Source organism: Vicugna pacos, chromosome 21, assembly GCF_048564905.1.
Source record: "Vicugna pacos chromosome 21, VicPac4, whole genome shotgun sequence".
Taxonomy (NCBI): domain Eukaryota; kingdom Metazoa; phylum Chordata; class Mammalia; order Artiodactyla; family Camelidae; genus Vicugna; species Vicugna pacos.
In genome coordinates, this window is record NC_133007.1 from 20,049,512 (window position 1) to 20,065,660 (window position 16,149).

Consider the following 16,149-nt stretch of genomic DNA (forward strand, 5'->3'; position numbering starts at 1 on the left):
TTCTATATAAATGAAAGGAATTCTCACTGCCCTAGACCCAGCGAGGTCTCTCTGACATGAATCTGCACAGTCTATGGGGAATATAATCAGGATAACATTCCTGTATCCTTCCTGAACCAGGGCCCCTCCCATGCAAACAGCCAGTGGCTCCCAAAAGCAGCCCTCTGAGAGGCTCCTTCCGTGCACAAACTTTTTAATGATGTAGTAATTTTCTTTGAAAGGTGGGGTAGGGGGAAGAATCTGAAAGTATATCTGAGCTGACTGGAACATCTACAAAATTAACATCTTTATATTTAATTACAGACCTAAAATGCACAATTAGAGCCCATAATTAAAGGATGTATGTAATGATGAAATTACAGTGTGCAATGAACCGGGGAAAATTCTAACCGTCCTTTGTGAACCTGAAATCGCTGGCACTACCTCACGATGCTATTTTCATCACAGAAGCCATTTACATGAGCTTATCTCGAGGAAGGTTTTCCGTGTTTCTGAGTGGCTCCATCTCATAGGGACAGGGAGTCCCTGAGAGCATGCCCCCTGGTAACTTTCACTAAGACCAGTGAGTACAGTCCACCCTCATCAGAGAGACTGGTACATTGGGGAAAAAAATGTAGCTCATGATTAGTGTGATGGAAAGCATGATTAGTCTGGATAGTTTGGAAAAATTAATCTTTCACCATTACACAATGAATACAGATTTGCCTATATCTTTTCCATTTAGAAGCATTGTCAAAACATTAAGTCAATTAATTAAGAAACAAAGAAGGGAGTATATGTAAGTCTATGTGTATACGTGTGTGTTTGTATAGTTTAGTACATATATGCATATGTGTGAATATATATGTGCATTTATAGTTTAGTATATATATGTGTATATTTTTGTATGTATATGTGTTTGTCGGTGTGTGTGTGTATACAGAGAAAGGGAGAGAGAGCATGCATGTTTTTAGAGAAATATGAAGAAAAACAAGTATATAATGTCTCATGTAGTTCATGAAGGTCTAGCTACTAGTCTGTAGACTGCAAACAACAATTCAGAAATATAATAGACAATGAGAGTTAGAAAAGCAAAAAGCCAAGGTATAAGAGGAAAAATACTGAGAAACAAGGAACCAGAGGATCTACCTGGATAGACTGCTGATATTATATCACTGCCCTTGCATGGACTCATTTAATCTTTATCACAATCTTATGAGATGAGCACAACTCTTTTATTATAGACAAAATAATTGCAGCACAGTAGTTAATGACTGGCCCAGTATACAAAGGGTATAAGCAACTGGCAGGTGCAATGGAAAGGCTAGGTCAAAGATGACTAAGTTCTTTACCTAAATGAAAAAAAGGAATTGTGATAAAATTATCAGAGACAGAAAAGGGAAGAAAAAGATACAATGGAATTGTTGAGATCTTCTAAAGATGCTGTGTCTTTGAAATGCCTAAGGGTCCCCATGAGGAGGTGTCTATCATGCAGCTGGAGACTTAAGACGAGAGCTTCGGCAAAAGGTCGGGCTAGAGGCTGATCAGAAAGAGTCCTTTGAATAAGACAGAGAAACCAAGAGGTGGCCCAAAATGGCCAAGGGAGAGGACACAGAGGAGAAGAAAAGAGAATCAGGGAAAGGACATGACTCCAAAGTAGGAAAGACTTCAGAAAGACACCTGCACCCCAATGTTCACGGCAGCACTATTTACAAAAGCCAAGACACGGAGACAGCCTAAATGTCCATCAACAGATGACTGGATAAAGAAGATGTGGTTTATTTATGCAATGGTATATTATTTGGCCATAAAAATGACAACCTAACGCCATTTGCAGCAACATAGATGTCCCTGAAGAATGTCATTCTAAGTGAAGTAAGCCAGAAAGAGAAAGAAAAATATCATATGAGATCACTAAAAGAAAAAAAGAAAAAAGAAAAAAAGAAAAGAAAAGAAAAAGACAAATGAAACATAAATACAAAACAGAAACAGACTCATAGACATAGAATACAAACTTGTGGTTGCCAGTGGGGAGGAGGGTGGGAAGGGACAGACTGGGAGTTTGAAATTTGTAGATATTGACAGGTATATACAGAATAGATAAACAAGATTATACTGCACAGCACAGGCAAATATATACAAGATCTTGTGGTGGCTCACGGTGAAAAAGAATGCAACAATGAATATATGTATATTCATGTATAACTGAAAAATTGTGCTCTACACTGGAAATTGACACAACATTGTAAACTGATTATAACTCAATAAAATTAAAAACAAACAAACAAAACAAAGTAGGAAAGGCATTAATAATAGTCACCTCCTCCCACAGTATTCCCTGATCTTAACCTATGCGAACCCCCTGCTTCTTCTGTCATAACATGCTTGGGGCAGGATGACCCTCAGTGAGCACTACGAATAGGATCATTATTATGCATTCAAAGTGCTTGAAAGTAAGCTGTAAAAGGACAAGGGTAGCATCTATCTTGTTCCCTGCTCAATCCTAAAGCCTACTGCTCAGCCTGGCACTAAATAAATCTGTCCTGGGTAATAAAGGGGTGAGCAGAGGACTGGAGAAGCCTCACTGATGAGAAGTTAGTAGTAGTTAGCAACGAAATTCATTCCTGGTCCAGCACCGTGTCTACCACGCTCTGCCACCTCCCCGCCCCCAGACCACGGTCCATGGTTTCCCAGGGGCAGCCCCCACATGACACATTCGCATGTTCCAGAACATGTGTGTGTGAGGACAGGGTGCGGAGAGGCCAAGCCACAGCCACTTTCCCCTAACAGACCACACCCCTCATTTACTGTGAACCTCTTGGCGCACGAATAAAAGATGAAATCCAGCATTTCAACCACCATAACAAGCATAAAATGTTTACCAGGGCCAGAGGAAAAAGCATCGTCCCACCCTCTGGCCCCACAGAACTTGTACCAGAGTCAAATCACTGAAATTAGTGTGCTGGCTCCCCAGCTAACATAACCACTTGCTCCTGGCAAATCAGAGAGGAGCCACTTACCCTTCCAGACCATGTGAGCCTTGGAGCATCAACAGATGACAGAAGAAGCTCAGGGTTTGCACTTTTGGTTAAAGCAACTGAAGTCAGAAGGAGCAGCAAGGCTGAATTCAGTCCATACCATCAAAAGTATTCAGCTTGATACTAGCTATATTGTCAATGCCCAAGAGGAAACTAGGGGGCAAGCAGTTTCTTTAAATCACTGGTTCATGGTCTTTTTGATCTGTCAACTTGGCTAAGCTCCAGTGCCTGGTTATTCAATACTAATCTAGGTGTTACTGTGAAGGTGTTTTGCAGATGTGATTAAAATCCATAATCAGCTGACCTTGCGTAAGAGAGAGCATCCTGGATAATCCAGGTGGAACCAATGCAATCGATCGAAAGGCATTAGAAGCAGAGCTGAGACTTCCCTGAAGAGGACATTCCACCGTGAGCAGCAGCTCCCGCCTGCCTTTCCTAACGGCCTGCTCTACGGATGTGGGACCTCCCTAGGCAGGCCCCACCATCATCTAAGCAAACTCCTGTGATCAAGCCTTTAATATATACCTCGTCCTGGTTCTGCTTCTTTGGTTGAACCCTGAATGATACAATCCAGAATCACCTCTGAATAGATGCACCCAGTCAGTAAATGTTTCTCGAGTGTTGACGAGGTGCCACGTCCTGTTGCAGATGGCAGAGATGCCACAGAACAGAATAAAGACAGGTGGAGGGGCGGCAGCTGCCTGCACCTTGCTATGCTTGAGCGCTAGCAAGCCTGCCTCACCACGGGTTCCTCCCACACAGGCCTGAAAGCCTGCTTTTAGGTGCTGGCGGTTGCCGCACACCCTCTTAAATGCACATACCATACCTGGAACTACCCTCTCCCAACTGTCTCAGAGCTGTGGACTCTAAAGGAAATAAGGAAATAGGACTCATTTTACAGAAGTAAAATCTTGGGACACTTTTTCCTAAGATGGGGAAGAACTCTACAAAAACAGCAGTGAGGTTAGGAGGGGTGGCTGAGAGCAGCTCTGGGCGCAGGGCTCCGGGAAGGAGATCCTGAGTCACAAGAGGACGAAGGAGCCAGAAGGGAAAACCGGGCACCCAGCACCACCTCTCTTCCTCCACCAGGCTTGGGTCAGGCCTCTGAAACCTTGACCCCAGCCGCGCACCACACACACCTTCACGTGCTCTTCTCACAGCTGAGGGGGTGGGGGGAAGTGCACTGCAAAGGCAGATACTTTTTAGCCTCAAAGAAGGCACATATTTTAAAGGCTATATGTAAGTTTGAGGGCATGCACTTGAAACCCTAACACTTTGAAACTCAGGCAAAATAAGAACAGAATAACCATTTTACTATGCGTCCAGCAATTCCAGGTCTCCCACCGATTTCCCAGATGAAACCGGAGGTCCGGCAGGGATTCCACACTGTGGATATGCAGCAGAGGACCTGGGGGAGCTCACGTGGGATTCAGATACAGCCTCGCCTGTGTGGAGGAATTCTGAGATGGAATTTTCCAGAAGTCTGTCTGATGAGGAGCTGAGGCTCCTCCAAGGAAGTCACTCCTCCTAAGGAGGAGAGAATCAAGGCTACACATTTGGGGCAACTGACCCTCCCCTGTGTTGATGTCTCTGTGGCAATGAGTTCAGCATGCCATGTCTTGTTCATGCCAGCAGCTGCGATGTGACAACACGCGCGGTGTCTCTCAGCACCCAGGAAAGGGATCTCGAACTGATCCCTCTAAGGCTGAAAAAAATATGCTTTCATTAAATATATATCTCTATATAGATATATAAACTATATAAAAGTATATATCTATATAGAGATATATAGCTATATAAAAATACATATATAGAAATAGAGAGAGAGAGGGAGACAGACAGACAGACAGACAGATAGATATTATCTGTGAGGCATTGAAACACCAGACAGAACTGCATCCTGGCATTGAAGTGGGATGAAAATGATATTTCCTTTTAAGTGGAAAAACCCAGATCATGGCATCAAGAGGACCCGGGTTCGGCAAGACTTGGCAGGTGCGGCCCAGCAGAGCCATCCCAGTGCAGCTTTGGTGCAGTGGCCCAGGGTGGACGTTCCCGGGTGGTCCCTGGGGGCTGGAGGGGATGGGAGATGCCATGGCTGCAGGCACCTTCCCCACTGTGCGGGCCACGCCAGGAGCCGGCAGGGAGCCCAGAAAGAAGAGGAGCGAGACAGAGCCTCCTCCTGACGTGGAGGACAGACATCCCCGAAGCATCCCTGGAATTGTTACAAGAGACCGAATGCCATGAAAGAGAAAGAGCAGACAACGCTCTAACTGGGGGTGAAGACAGTCAGAAAATACTCGTTTTTTTTTTTTTTTTGATGTTCTAGTAACTCGGTGTTTATCCACGCCAGCCTAAAGAAACAAGGGTAAAACAGGAGAAAAACACTAAACTATCACAGTCAGGACCTTGAGGTAACTCCAGCTCTGCGGCAAGAAGGGCCGTGCACTGGCTTGCGCACGGCCACAGCTGAAGGCCGGGCGGCCCTGAGTTTCTATTGCTGCTGTAACAGATGATCAAATATTTAGTGGCTTAGAACAACACGCATGTATTCTCCTGAGCTCAAAGTCCTAAAATCAATGTGTTGGCAAGGCTCTCTTCCTTCTGGGGGCTCAAGCGAAGAATCTGTTCTCTTGTCTTTTCCAACTTCTAGCGGACGCCTGCATTCCGCGGTCCAGGGTCAGCAGCACAGCATCCTCTCCCGTCTCTGACCATCCTTATATCTTCTTTCTTTGACTCTGATCCTCCTGACTCCCTCTTTTCAGGACCCTTGTGATTCCATCAGGCCCACCCAGATAATCCAGAATAATCTCTCCACTTCAAGGTCCTTAACCTTACTGGCATCTGCAAAGTCCCTTTTACCATGGGAGGTAACATACTCACAGGTTGCAGGGATTGGGATATGGGCATTTGGGGAGCAGGGAGCCGGAGGCAGCATCATCCAGCCTACCGCAAGCCTCTTGCCATTTCTCACTAGATTACCTCTGCTCTCAGCCATCCCAGGCCAAAGAGTGCCTAGGAGTTTTTGTCCCCTGCTCCCTGTGCCTGTTCCGAAGTGCTAGGCTGCAGGGTCCAGGTGAGATTTCTGCCAACAGGACAGAAACGCCTTGTAGGGCACTTCAGAGTTTACAGGGAAATTTTCCATTTTCTCCCTCTCCCTTGATCAGCACTGAGATCAGTCACATGAGACAAGAGGAGAGATGTTATTCATCTCATTTTACAGATGAGATACAGAGAGGCTGACTGGTGAGATAAGGCCACACGTTCAGAAAGCAGCAAAGTGGAGGGATCAGATGCCCACCTCTCTGCTCTAATCTGACAGGTGCGGAGGAGGGACGGGGGCACTCAAGGCAGCAGTTATAACCCGAGACAAGGTGCAGACAGATGCATGAGCACACCCAGGGCAGTGAGGGAACAAGGCTCCCCAGCTCTAGAGCTGCAAGGAAGCTTGGCAACCATCTATCGCCCCTTCTCGTGTCACAGGTATGCTATCTGAGGTCCAGAGAGGTGAAATGGCTTGCTAAGGCCACACAGCAGCGTGAGCCTGATCGTGCTGAAAGAGGACCCTGGTCCACTTGACTTTTCAATGTATGCTCTGCAAGCACGTCCCCAGGAAGAAGCAGAGGTTCAGAGATGGAACAAGGGGACACGTACAAAAAATGGCAAGTCCGAGGGGGGTTTTGATTTGAGTAGAAAACATGTAGGAATAAATGAATTACAGGGATGACAGGTACCGCACAGGGAACATAGTTAATAATACTGTAACATCTTTGTATGGGGACAGATGGTAATTAGACCTACCATGGCCATCATTAATAATATAGAAATATCAAATCACTATGTTGTAAGCTTGGAACTAACAGTGTTGTACGTCAATTACACCTCAATAAAAAATAAAAAATTAATTAAAATACACATAGGAAACTGATAGGAAGTGAAGTTGGAAAGATCAGGTGGGATTTTATTCTGAAAGCCTTTGAATACCACATCAAGACATCAAGTTTGTATCTTTTTTTCCGTGAAGATAACAGAGAATTACCACGTATGTTGGAGCAGAGATTAAATGCAAAGTTGCTGGGTTTTCTTTTTTTTTTTTTTTTTTTGTCCCCAGAAACAAACTGACGTGAGAGGATAATTTAAGTAGAAGCAAGGAAAGATCTTCCTGAGGGTAAAAATAATCCCAGAATCCCAGGGAAGGCAAGAGCGTACCTAGATTTTTCATGTATTCTCTCTGAAAACAACAAATACTCTTTTACAGTATCTTCCTTTAAAAAAATGTATACTTTCTTTTCTTTTCTGATATAAAAATAATAGACGCTTATTTATCAACTTTCCATTATATAAAGGACCAAAAATGACCTTATAATCTCCTCACCCAAAATCAAGCACGGCTAATATTTTGGCATATTTCCTCCTGAGTTTTTTTCTGTGCATTTTTATATAAGTGATTTCATGCCCTTTATACAACTTTGTGACTTCTAATTTTACTTAATATAAAATCATAAATACCTTCCTATGGTATCTAAAATTCTCAGAACCATCATTTTATTTTTTTAATCTTTTTTATTGATTTATAATCATTTTACAATGTTGTGTCAAATTCCAGTGTTCAGCACAATTTTTCAGTCATTCATGGATATAAAGTGGGTATAGAGGGAACATATCTCAACATAATAAAAGCTATATATGACAAACCTACAGCCAGCATAGTACTCAACAGTGAAAAACTCAAAAGCTTCCCACTAAAATCTGGGACAAGACAAGGATGCCCACTATCACCACTCCTATTCAACATAGTCCTGGAAGTCCTAGCCACAGCAGTCAGGCAAGAGAGAGAAATAAAAGGGATCCAAATTGGAAAAGAAGAGGTAAAAGTGTCATTATATGCTGACGACATGTTACTATATATAGAAAAACCTAAAAGGTCCACACAAAAAATACTAGAGCTGATTGAAGAATTCAGCAAGGTAGCAGGTTACAAAATTAATGCTCAAAAATCAGTTGCATTTCTTTACACTAATGATAAATCAACAGAAAAAGAAAGTAAAGAAACAATCCCCTTTAAAATAGCACCCAAAGTAATAAAATATCTGGGAATAAATCTAACCAAGGAGGTGAAAGAATTATACACAGAAAACTATAAACCATTGATGAAGGAAATTAAAGAAGACTTTAAAAAATGGAAAGATATTCCATGCTCTTGGATTGGAAGAATCAATATCGTTAAAATAGTCACACTGCCCAAGGCAATCTACAGATTTAATGCAATCTCTATCCAATTACCCAGGACATATTTCACAGAACTAGAACAAATCATAATAAAATTTATATGGAACCATCAAAGACCTAGAATTGCCAAAGCATTACTGAAGAGAAAGAAAGAGGCTGGAGGAATAATTCTCCCAGACTTCAGACAATACTATAGAGCTACAGTCATCAAGACAGCATGGTATTGGTACCAAAACAGACATATAGACCAATAGAACCATCATTTTAAAGACTTATAACCTATATATCTAACCATATCCTCAATACTGGCCACTTAGATTATTTCTTTTCTGTACCCAGTGCATCTATCTTTGTGTATAAATTTTGTTCCTTTCAGGTTGTCTCCTTAGAACAGATCCATAAAAGTTAAACTCCTACATCAAATAGCACAGAAATTTTTTTAAGGTCATTCATACATTTTGTTGAATTGATGTTTAATTCTTGGGATCTTATTGTGTACATAGAATTACTAGAGTTTTTAACTGAATGAAAGCAGTTTCTCCTTTTTAAGGACTTTTCTCTAATTACAAAAATATTTCATATTTGAAGAAAAGAACAGTCTCTGTAAAATCACACTGTTAGGGGTGGGGGGACTTAGGTGAAATTTCAAGTCTCCTCACCTTGGGCCACTGTCTGCATTGTTGCTTTCTCCTGTCTACTGATCAGCACCACACCCCCCTCCCTTTCCTCACCACCCACCCTATCCCTCTCAGATTCTTGGATAGGGTCAGTTCTGTGATTTATCAAGGGAGATTCCATCTTTTATTTCCTAGTAAAGGGGCCAAGTTCACACGCAGAGGCTTCTGCACCCTTGCCCAGGGTTTGGGAAAGTAAAGTTTTGCAACAAAAAGATTCGTGGTGCTTTCCTGATCTTCACGGCCTGTGTGTTTCTCATTATCTTCCCTTGGATGCAGTCACTGGCTTTTGTTCCAAAGCCACTCGAGGCTGGTCAGTGCTTCTCCCAGAGCAGGGAGACCTCTCTAGGGCTGATGCTACGGGGAGAGATGAGTTACCAGTCTCTTGTGGAGTCAGACGCCCTCCACTCCATCCCTCCTGGCAGAGCTCGGCTTCAGACTCCCTCACTGCCCACCTGCTCTCTTGCTGGGCCTCCCCACCCCCAGCTCTTTTCCCTTCCCATCTTTCTCATACCCTGCAGCAAAGTCAGGTCTTCCTGCAGCAGAAGTCAGATCATCTACACCTCTGCTCCAACATCTGCGGCACTGCCCTGTTACCTACATGGGAAACAGCCTGACATTTTTGCAATGGATCAAGAAATACTTATCACATGCTTTTTAATGAGTGAGCGTCAAGCACCCCGGGAGCTATACAGTGAGCTCTGGGTCTGGTTCTAGGAGCTAAAACAGACACATGAAAAGTTATATAACTAGGCTCCAGCTCCCAGCCCTGAATATTTGACAGCCAGATCTCACACTCAACGTATTTCAAGCAGAACTTACTCTTTTCTCCCCAAATCTATGTTTTCTGTAGAACGAACGGTTCCACTATCCAAGTTCTCAAGACAAGGCAGATACAAGCCAGAAATATGGGGAGATGTTAAGGGTCAGGAGATCTGGGCCTTGTAGTGCCCATCAAAATTCAATTATCTACTTATTCAATTTCTTAGTAGTGCTTAGGAACATAAAGGGGCAGAGAAACAAGTAAGGCATGTCCCCGCTGTTGTGAGCATATAATCTAGTGGAGGAGACCTAGAGCTTGCAGGAGGGGGTCCCCTTGTCCATTGTCAACTCATACACCCAAACCATGCCTCACAAACTAAGTCTCCAGACTTAGTTCAATCTTTCATTCAATCATTCTGTTTAAGAAACGTGGGCTAGGTCATCTCCACATACCTTCCTGATTCTCTTGGACTTGTCTTCTACCAAATCCCAATCAATCGAGACATGAGAACAACCACAATATTTGCGGGCAATTTATGTTTACAGAACAGTCTGCCAAACATTCTAAACCTTTCCCACAATGTCTTGTTGCGATTTAACCCTCACAACAAAGTCATGAGGTACGTTCTTATCACCTTCATCTCACAGATGAGAAAAACCACACTTTAGGAAAGTTATGTCACCCAGCCAGGTCCTTTCAGTGCAACAGATGTATGTTTAATTTCTAATATGTGTCAGGAGTTAGAGTGAACAAGTATTTATGAAGATCTCTGCCATCAATGGCTTTACAATCTGGGGAGAGAGACAGACAATCAACAGATCATCTCCACGTAATAGGTGTGAGGACAGACTGCAGAAGGTGCACCAAAAGTAGAGAGAAGAGGCATTGGGTGCAACCTACAGAGTCAGGGAGAGTCAGAGAAAGCGGGCGAGGAAGGAAGAGACGTGCCAACCAAACTGGAACTCGAATGAGACATTGGTGCATGGATGGGGAAACTAGAATGTGAACTCAGGTTTCTGACTCTCCAGTTCATGTTTTTCCCACTATTCTGTAACACCGTAGGTTTTCAATGAATAGTCATTGAGTGAGGGAAGAAATGAATGAATGAATGAATGAATGCCACATTCTGATCAGCTGAGCTAACCGGCTGAGGCACCTTAGAGAACTCCAGGAGGGCTCCCTGGCAACAGGGCAGGTGTTCTCAACATACGAGGCCCCAGTTCACACCTACAATTTCTCTGAATTGGTGGATAGATGCTGGAATTGAGGAGAGGACTCCCCACTTTTGTCTACTCCACCACCTCAAAAACACCTTTTTTAGTGTCCTGGGCTATGCAGACAGAAAGAAGAGATACTAAGAAAGGCCAGAGTTCCTAGTGCTATAGCAAAGACTCCCACAGAACCCCATATCAAAACCCTGTGTTTCTAGATAACTCCGGACAAGGGGAAAGGATCCTAATTCTCCTACACCTGCCTCCTCTGAGACTTGTTTCTGGGTGGAGGAGAACCAGGATCTCCAAGACTCAGTGCGCCCACATCCTCAGGTGATTGCCTGGGGCCGCCTCTCTCCTCCCACAAGCTCCCCTCCACTGTGTCTGTGAGCAGATGCCTCCGTGCCAGCAAGCCCCTTCCGCACCTCCTGCTTCTCCGCCCAAGCCTCTGCCTCTGCCTTCGGACGCTTGGCACACACATGTGGCAAGCTTGCCGCATGTGTGTGCCATCATTTCACAATTCAAAAGCTCCAAATAAGAGACAGGTGGTGGGATTCCCCAGGGAACGAGAGGAAGGACTCCAGGCCCCGGCCACCTGAGTCTGGCTGCCAGGGAACAGCCCAGGGGTGGGCTGGGCTAGGGCTACCGTTTCAGTAGTAAAATGCGGATTCGACCCAACCCATACAAGGCTGTCTTTATTCCTTAGTTCCAAACATTTCTATTCAGAATTTCCTCTTGGGTCTTTCCAATTCTTGAGAAAAGCCTAACTTATTTTGAATAATTAATGGGATCAATCTGTAGAGGAAAGATCTCAATAAAGTCACAATCATTTCTTCAAGGAGGGAGATATGAATAGGCCTTGGAAAGTCACAGACTCTTTGGTACTGCTATTTGGAATAATCTGGGGCTCAAGACCCTTCATTGCCTGCTTGAGAATTTAGAATTAATGATTCAGCGATGCCATGATGGGTTAAGATGGGCTTGCAAATTCTGCCACTGGGGCGAAAGCTCCCAGCTATGTCCTTACTTTAAGGAAATAGTGAGGGTTCATCTCATATGCTGAGGTTCGGCGAACTTGTTTCTGTAAAGGCACAGATAGCAAATATTTTAGGCTTTGTGGCCCATAAGCGGAGGTAGCACAAAAGAAATCACAGACAATATGTAAATGAACATAGTTGGGTTCTAATAAAGCTTTATTTATAAGAACAGGAGTACTTGTTCTACCATTATCTAAGTAACCCTGAAATACATCAGAATCTGATATTTAACATGATCCCCAAGTGATTTGTATACAGTACATCTGGAAACCAATGTGTTTCAAACACTAATCAAATTACAGGTTCCAAGGCCTGAGATTCTGTGTTTTCAACAAGCTCCTGGGTGATACTGATGTTGTCAGTGGTTGATGCTTTGATTAGCAAAGATCTATTTCAGTCCGCTCTCTACAAAACCCAATACTGGGACATGGGAACAGGTGGGTACCAGCAGCTCACCACTACCCATCCAGCTCCGCTACCCTCAGGCAGAACAGCGCATGCATAACACTATGCTAAATGTTATGCCAAAGTAAACAGTTCTGATAGAGCCTCAGACCTTGACTAAGAGGATCTCACAATCTTTTGGGGGAAGCCTCATATACATAAAAAATTTATCAATACAAGAGGTTTTGTGAATGTCTCTTGTAAGACAATGAGACATCAGTGAGAAACCCCGACAAGTGCTATGAATGTCTGGAAGGAAGCCCCAGCCCCTCTCATCCATCATAAAGGGAGGAACCAGGGGCTCTCTAAGCCAGGACACAGGAATTTTGAGCAGATTCAGGGTCAGAAGGAAATTCTGCGACCATTTCCAGCCAGGAACACAACATGATTCCTTCAGCCCACAATCTCCAAATAAAATGGTTGATGTAATGTGAGAAATTCTAAGCAATGAAAATTGACACAATAGAAATAAGATTCTTTCTAGCAGCCCTAGATCAACTCTAAGGGCATACAGTTTGTGGCTCCCCCTTAAATCAACTCTTAAAAGCTACAAAGATCAAAGCAAAAGCAAGAGATTGAGATGTTAGAAAACACTGGCTCAAAGTGTTTCGTGTAGATACATTTTTTGGCTCCCAAATATTTCCCCCAATGGCTTATTGTTATGACACCTTAAGTCTGGTTGAGAACTGCACCCACACACAGCACGAGGCGCATCAGAAATAAGCATCTCCAAAAGCGAAGCCATCCTTCCCTCCTAGAGCAGGTACCACACAAATACTGAATCCCTAGGATGGCATCCAGATGTCTCAGCCCAGCCAGTGGGCAGAGCTCTCCCCAGTCTGGCAGCCACCCTCCGTTCCAGCTTTATCTTCCTCCACTCCTTGACCCCGAGCCTCTGCTCCCAGGAGATTGCTGCTTCCTCTCTCCCCTCCACCGGTGTGCCCAGTGCAGCCCTTGTTTGCTGGTCATCCTGCATCCTGGTTGCCTAGGTCAGTCCCCTGACGATGACTGACCCACGTCTTTCTCTCTGCGTATTGAAAGTCCTGCCTAGACTCCCGGGTTTGGCCCAAGCTCCACGCCCTCCATGGTCAAGGCCTTTGTCCTCTGACAGCCCAGCTACAAGTGCTCTCTCCTTCCTTCCACCTTTCATCACCCTCTCCATACATCCTCACCTCCCTGGAGCGTATTGCTCTTTTGTGTCCCTTCCCGCTCCAATTAGCCACGTGCAACCTAGGCTGGAGTTATCGCTTGTTTATTTTTGAATCCCTCCAAGTCACTTTCAGAGTCCCTTACACATCACTGGTGCTGGGTAAGCAGTGTTATTATTGTAGTAAGTAAACATACTGCGCGAAGTCCTTGGACCCCACAAGAAAAAAAAAGGCATGTTGTTGTCTTGCCCACTGGTCCTTTTTCAGATCACTGCAGACTGTTCTCAGCTTCTGCTTTTCAGAATGTTTTCAGAATGTCTGTGTTACACTTTGGCACACCTACCCCGCAGTCCCCGGTGAAGGGCTCGCTTCCTCCGTTTCTAACGGGCTCCCTCCTGTCCTGTGGTGGCACGCCCGCCACAGCTGTGGCTCCCTGATTAGTTCGACGCTGATGCAGACCCTGCCTTCTCTAAAATGATCCTGGCACAGCCCAGTTCCAAAATCTCAGACGCTGAGCTTCATGCAGCAGCGTGATTACAGCACCTCATTTATCTCAGCCCATAATCCACTCTGCGATAAGCAGACACCTCCCAGGTTGTTCCTGTCATGGCCCCAACGTCCACCCACCGCCACCGCCACCCCCACCTCCCTCACCCCAGGCCGTGCTGTCTTCATGCCCAAGCACACGTCCCCGTCCCCCAGGACACATGACACCAGAACCTCCCATCAAAGAGGCCCATGAGAAACAGGCCACTTGCAACGGGAAAAAGACAGTTTGTAACTCATGAAGGAAAATCAAGTTACAGTTGGAAACACAAGCTTTTCCTTTAAAGGAGAAAGTAACGTTGGCAGCAAGGCTCTTTTGAGCTGCTCTCCAAGAGTGTTGAAAGAGCCATTTTGGGAGAGAGAGGAAGAGGCTGTGAGGGACAAATGGAGAGAAGGGAACAGAGAGAAAGAGGGAGACAAAAGAGGAAAGGACCAGAGAACAGAACAGCGGCGGGGAGCGGGCAGAGCAAGAGAATGAGGGTCAGGAAAAAATAGGAGGAGGAGGAGAAGGTGGGGGAGGTGGAAGAGGCGGGGAAGAAGGGCAGAGGAAGGCGGGCCCGCACCCCTGGGTCCCACAAACACAGGCCCCCGGGTCTGTGGCAGTCCTGACGGTCTGCCCCAGGGACGGGCTCTCCACCGGCTTATTAGACACTCTCGGTGCTAGGAAGTCTATGCCAGAGTCCCCAGGGGCCCAAAATAGACAACTGCACAGAATTCAGGGAGTTTATCTCCAAAAGCTATCGTTAACCTTGTGAGCTCATCCTTCATTAAAGATGCAAGATCTTTGAAAAGTCGGTGACCATACACACAGACTAAGCCTCGTGTTCCAGAGTTTCTATTAATAACGCCCCCTTCCCTCACAAGTGTTCCAGTTTAGATGCTAAATGACTTGCTCTTCCTATTAACTAGAGACACAGGAAGCTGAGACTTCTTAAGTCTCTAAACAGACTGGAATACTTGGTCTCATCATTCTCAGAAAAGGAGGAAGCCTGCACTGGCAACTAGAAGAAACCAGAAGGGCTCTTTCCTGGGGGAGCCAAAGTGCTTGAGATAATTCTAGGCATAATTCTAGGACGGTGGGGGCAGGGGAGGCACCCAGATCAGGCTTCTCAAACCAAGGCTATTCATAGCACATGCCTTGGATATTGAAATGATTTCCCGAAATAGTCATTTAAGACCAGGTGGCAGGGGAAGAAAAGACCACAGTGACAGGTGCCTTTACCCTCCTGAAAGGTAAAGTGAAGTGATTCACTGCTAAGTAATGTTTGAGGAGTCTGATGTAATAGAGGAAATCTGCACTCGCCTCTGGTTAGTGGTAAAATGTAGCTAAGGGTTATTCATTCTGAAATGTGTATCATTCTCCAGTATCAAGAGTCTAAACGAAGGAAAGAAGGAAGGGAGGGAGGGAGGGAGGAAGGAAGGAAAGGAAATTGGTTTCAAGGCAATCTATAAGAAGAAGGGGACCAAGATAGTTTATCACCACAAGGAGGCTAAGGGGTAATGAGGGGGAGGAGGAGGCGTTACCTAGATAACAAACAGAAAGGAGTAGATAATCCCGGCAGCATTTGATAGTGGGAAGAAATCTCCTGGGGATATGAGGAACTAATTTTAACCTCCTGCCCTCATCCCAAGAACTCACTGGTCCACACTATTTACTCAATTGTCCTTTCCTTCAACAGGCACCACAGAAGCTGCGAGTGACGTAAGCCTAAGTCAAGGCAGTGAGTTCTCACGGAGCATCTTCCGCGAGCCAGACCCCGAGCCAGATGCTGGGGATGCAGGCACGAAGGAGACAGGTTTCTGCCTTCAGTGAGCTCCAGGCTGAGAAGGTCTCAGACGCGGCAATTACTACAGTTCTAGCTTTGCTGGTGGGATCTGAGTCTGCTAAAGGATAAACTGGGAAGTCCCATTCACACCAAAAGTCACCTACAGCAGACCTCTTGGACCCGTGCAGATGTTTTTGGTTTCCTCATGAAAGCTCTGCTTCTCTTTTTGCCGTGAGTTCCAGAGCTAAGTGTTGCACTTATCCAGAATAAATATCCCTGGGGTAGGTTTTCCTGGATATTTAATTCCCCCAGAC

The 16,149-nt window shown here is 44.9% G+C and overlaps 2 protein-coding genes across 2 annotated transcripts in view; both read right to left on the reverse strand.

The window, feature by feature from the left end:
* Positions 1-16,149, reverse strand: part of DDR2 (discoidin domain receptor tyrosine kinase 2) — a 117,893-nt gene that overhangs the window by 101,098 nt on the left and 646 nt on the right. The gene's annotated exons all lie outside the window — the stretch shown is intronic.
* UAP1 (UDP-N-acetylglucosamine pyrophosphorylase 1) overlaps positions 1-16,149 on the reverse strand; it is a 103,021-nt gene that overhangs the window by 1,356 nt on the left and 85,516 nt on the right. The gene's annotated exons all lie outside the window — the stretch shown is intronic.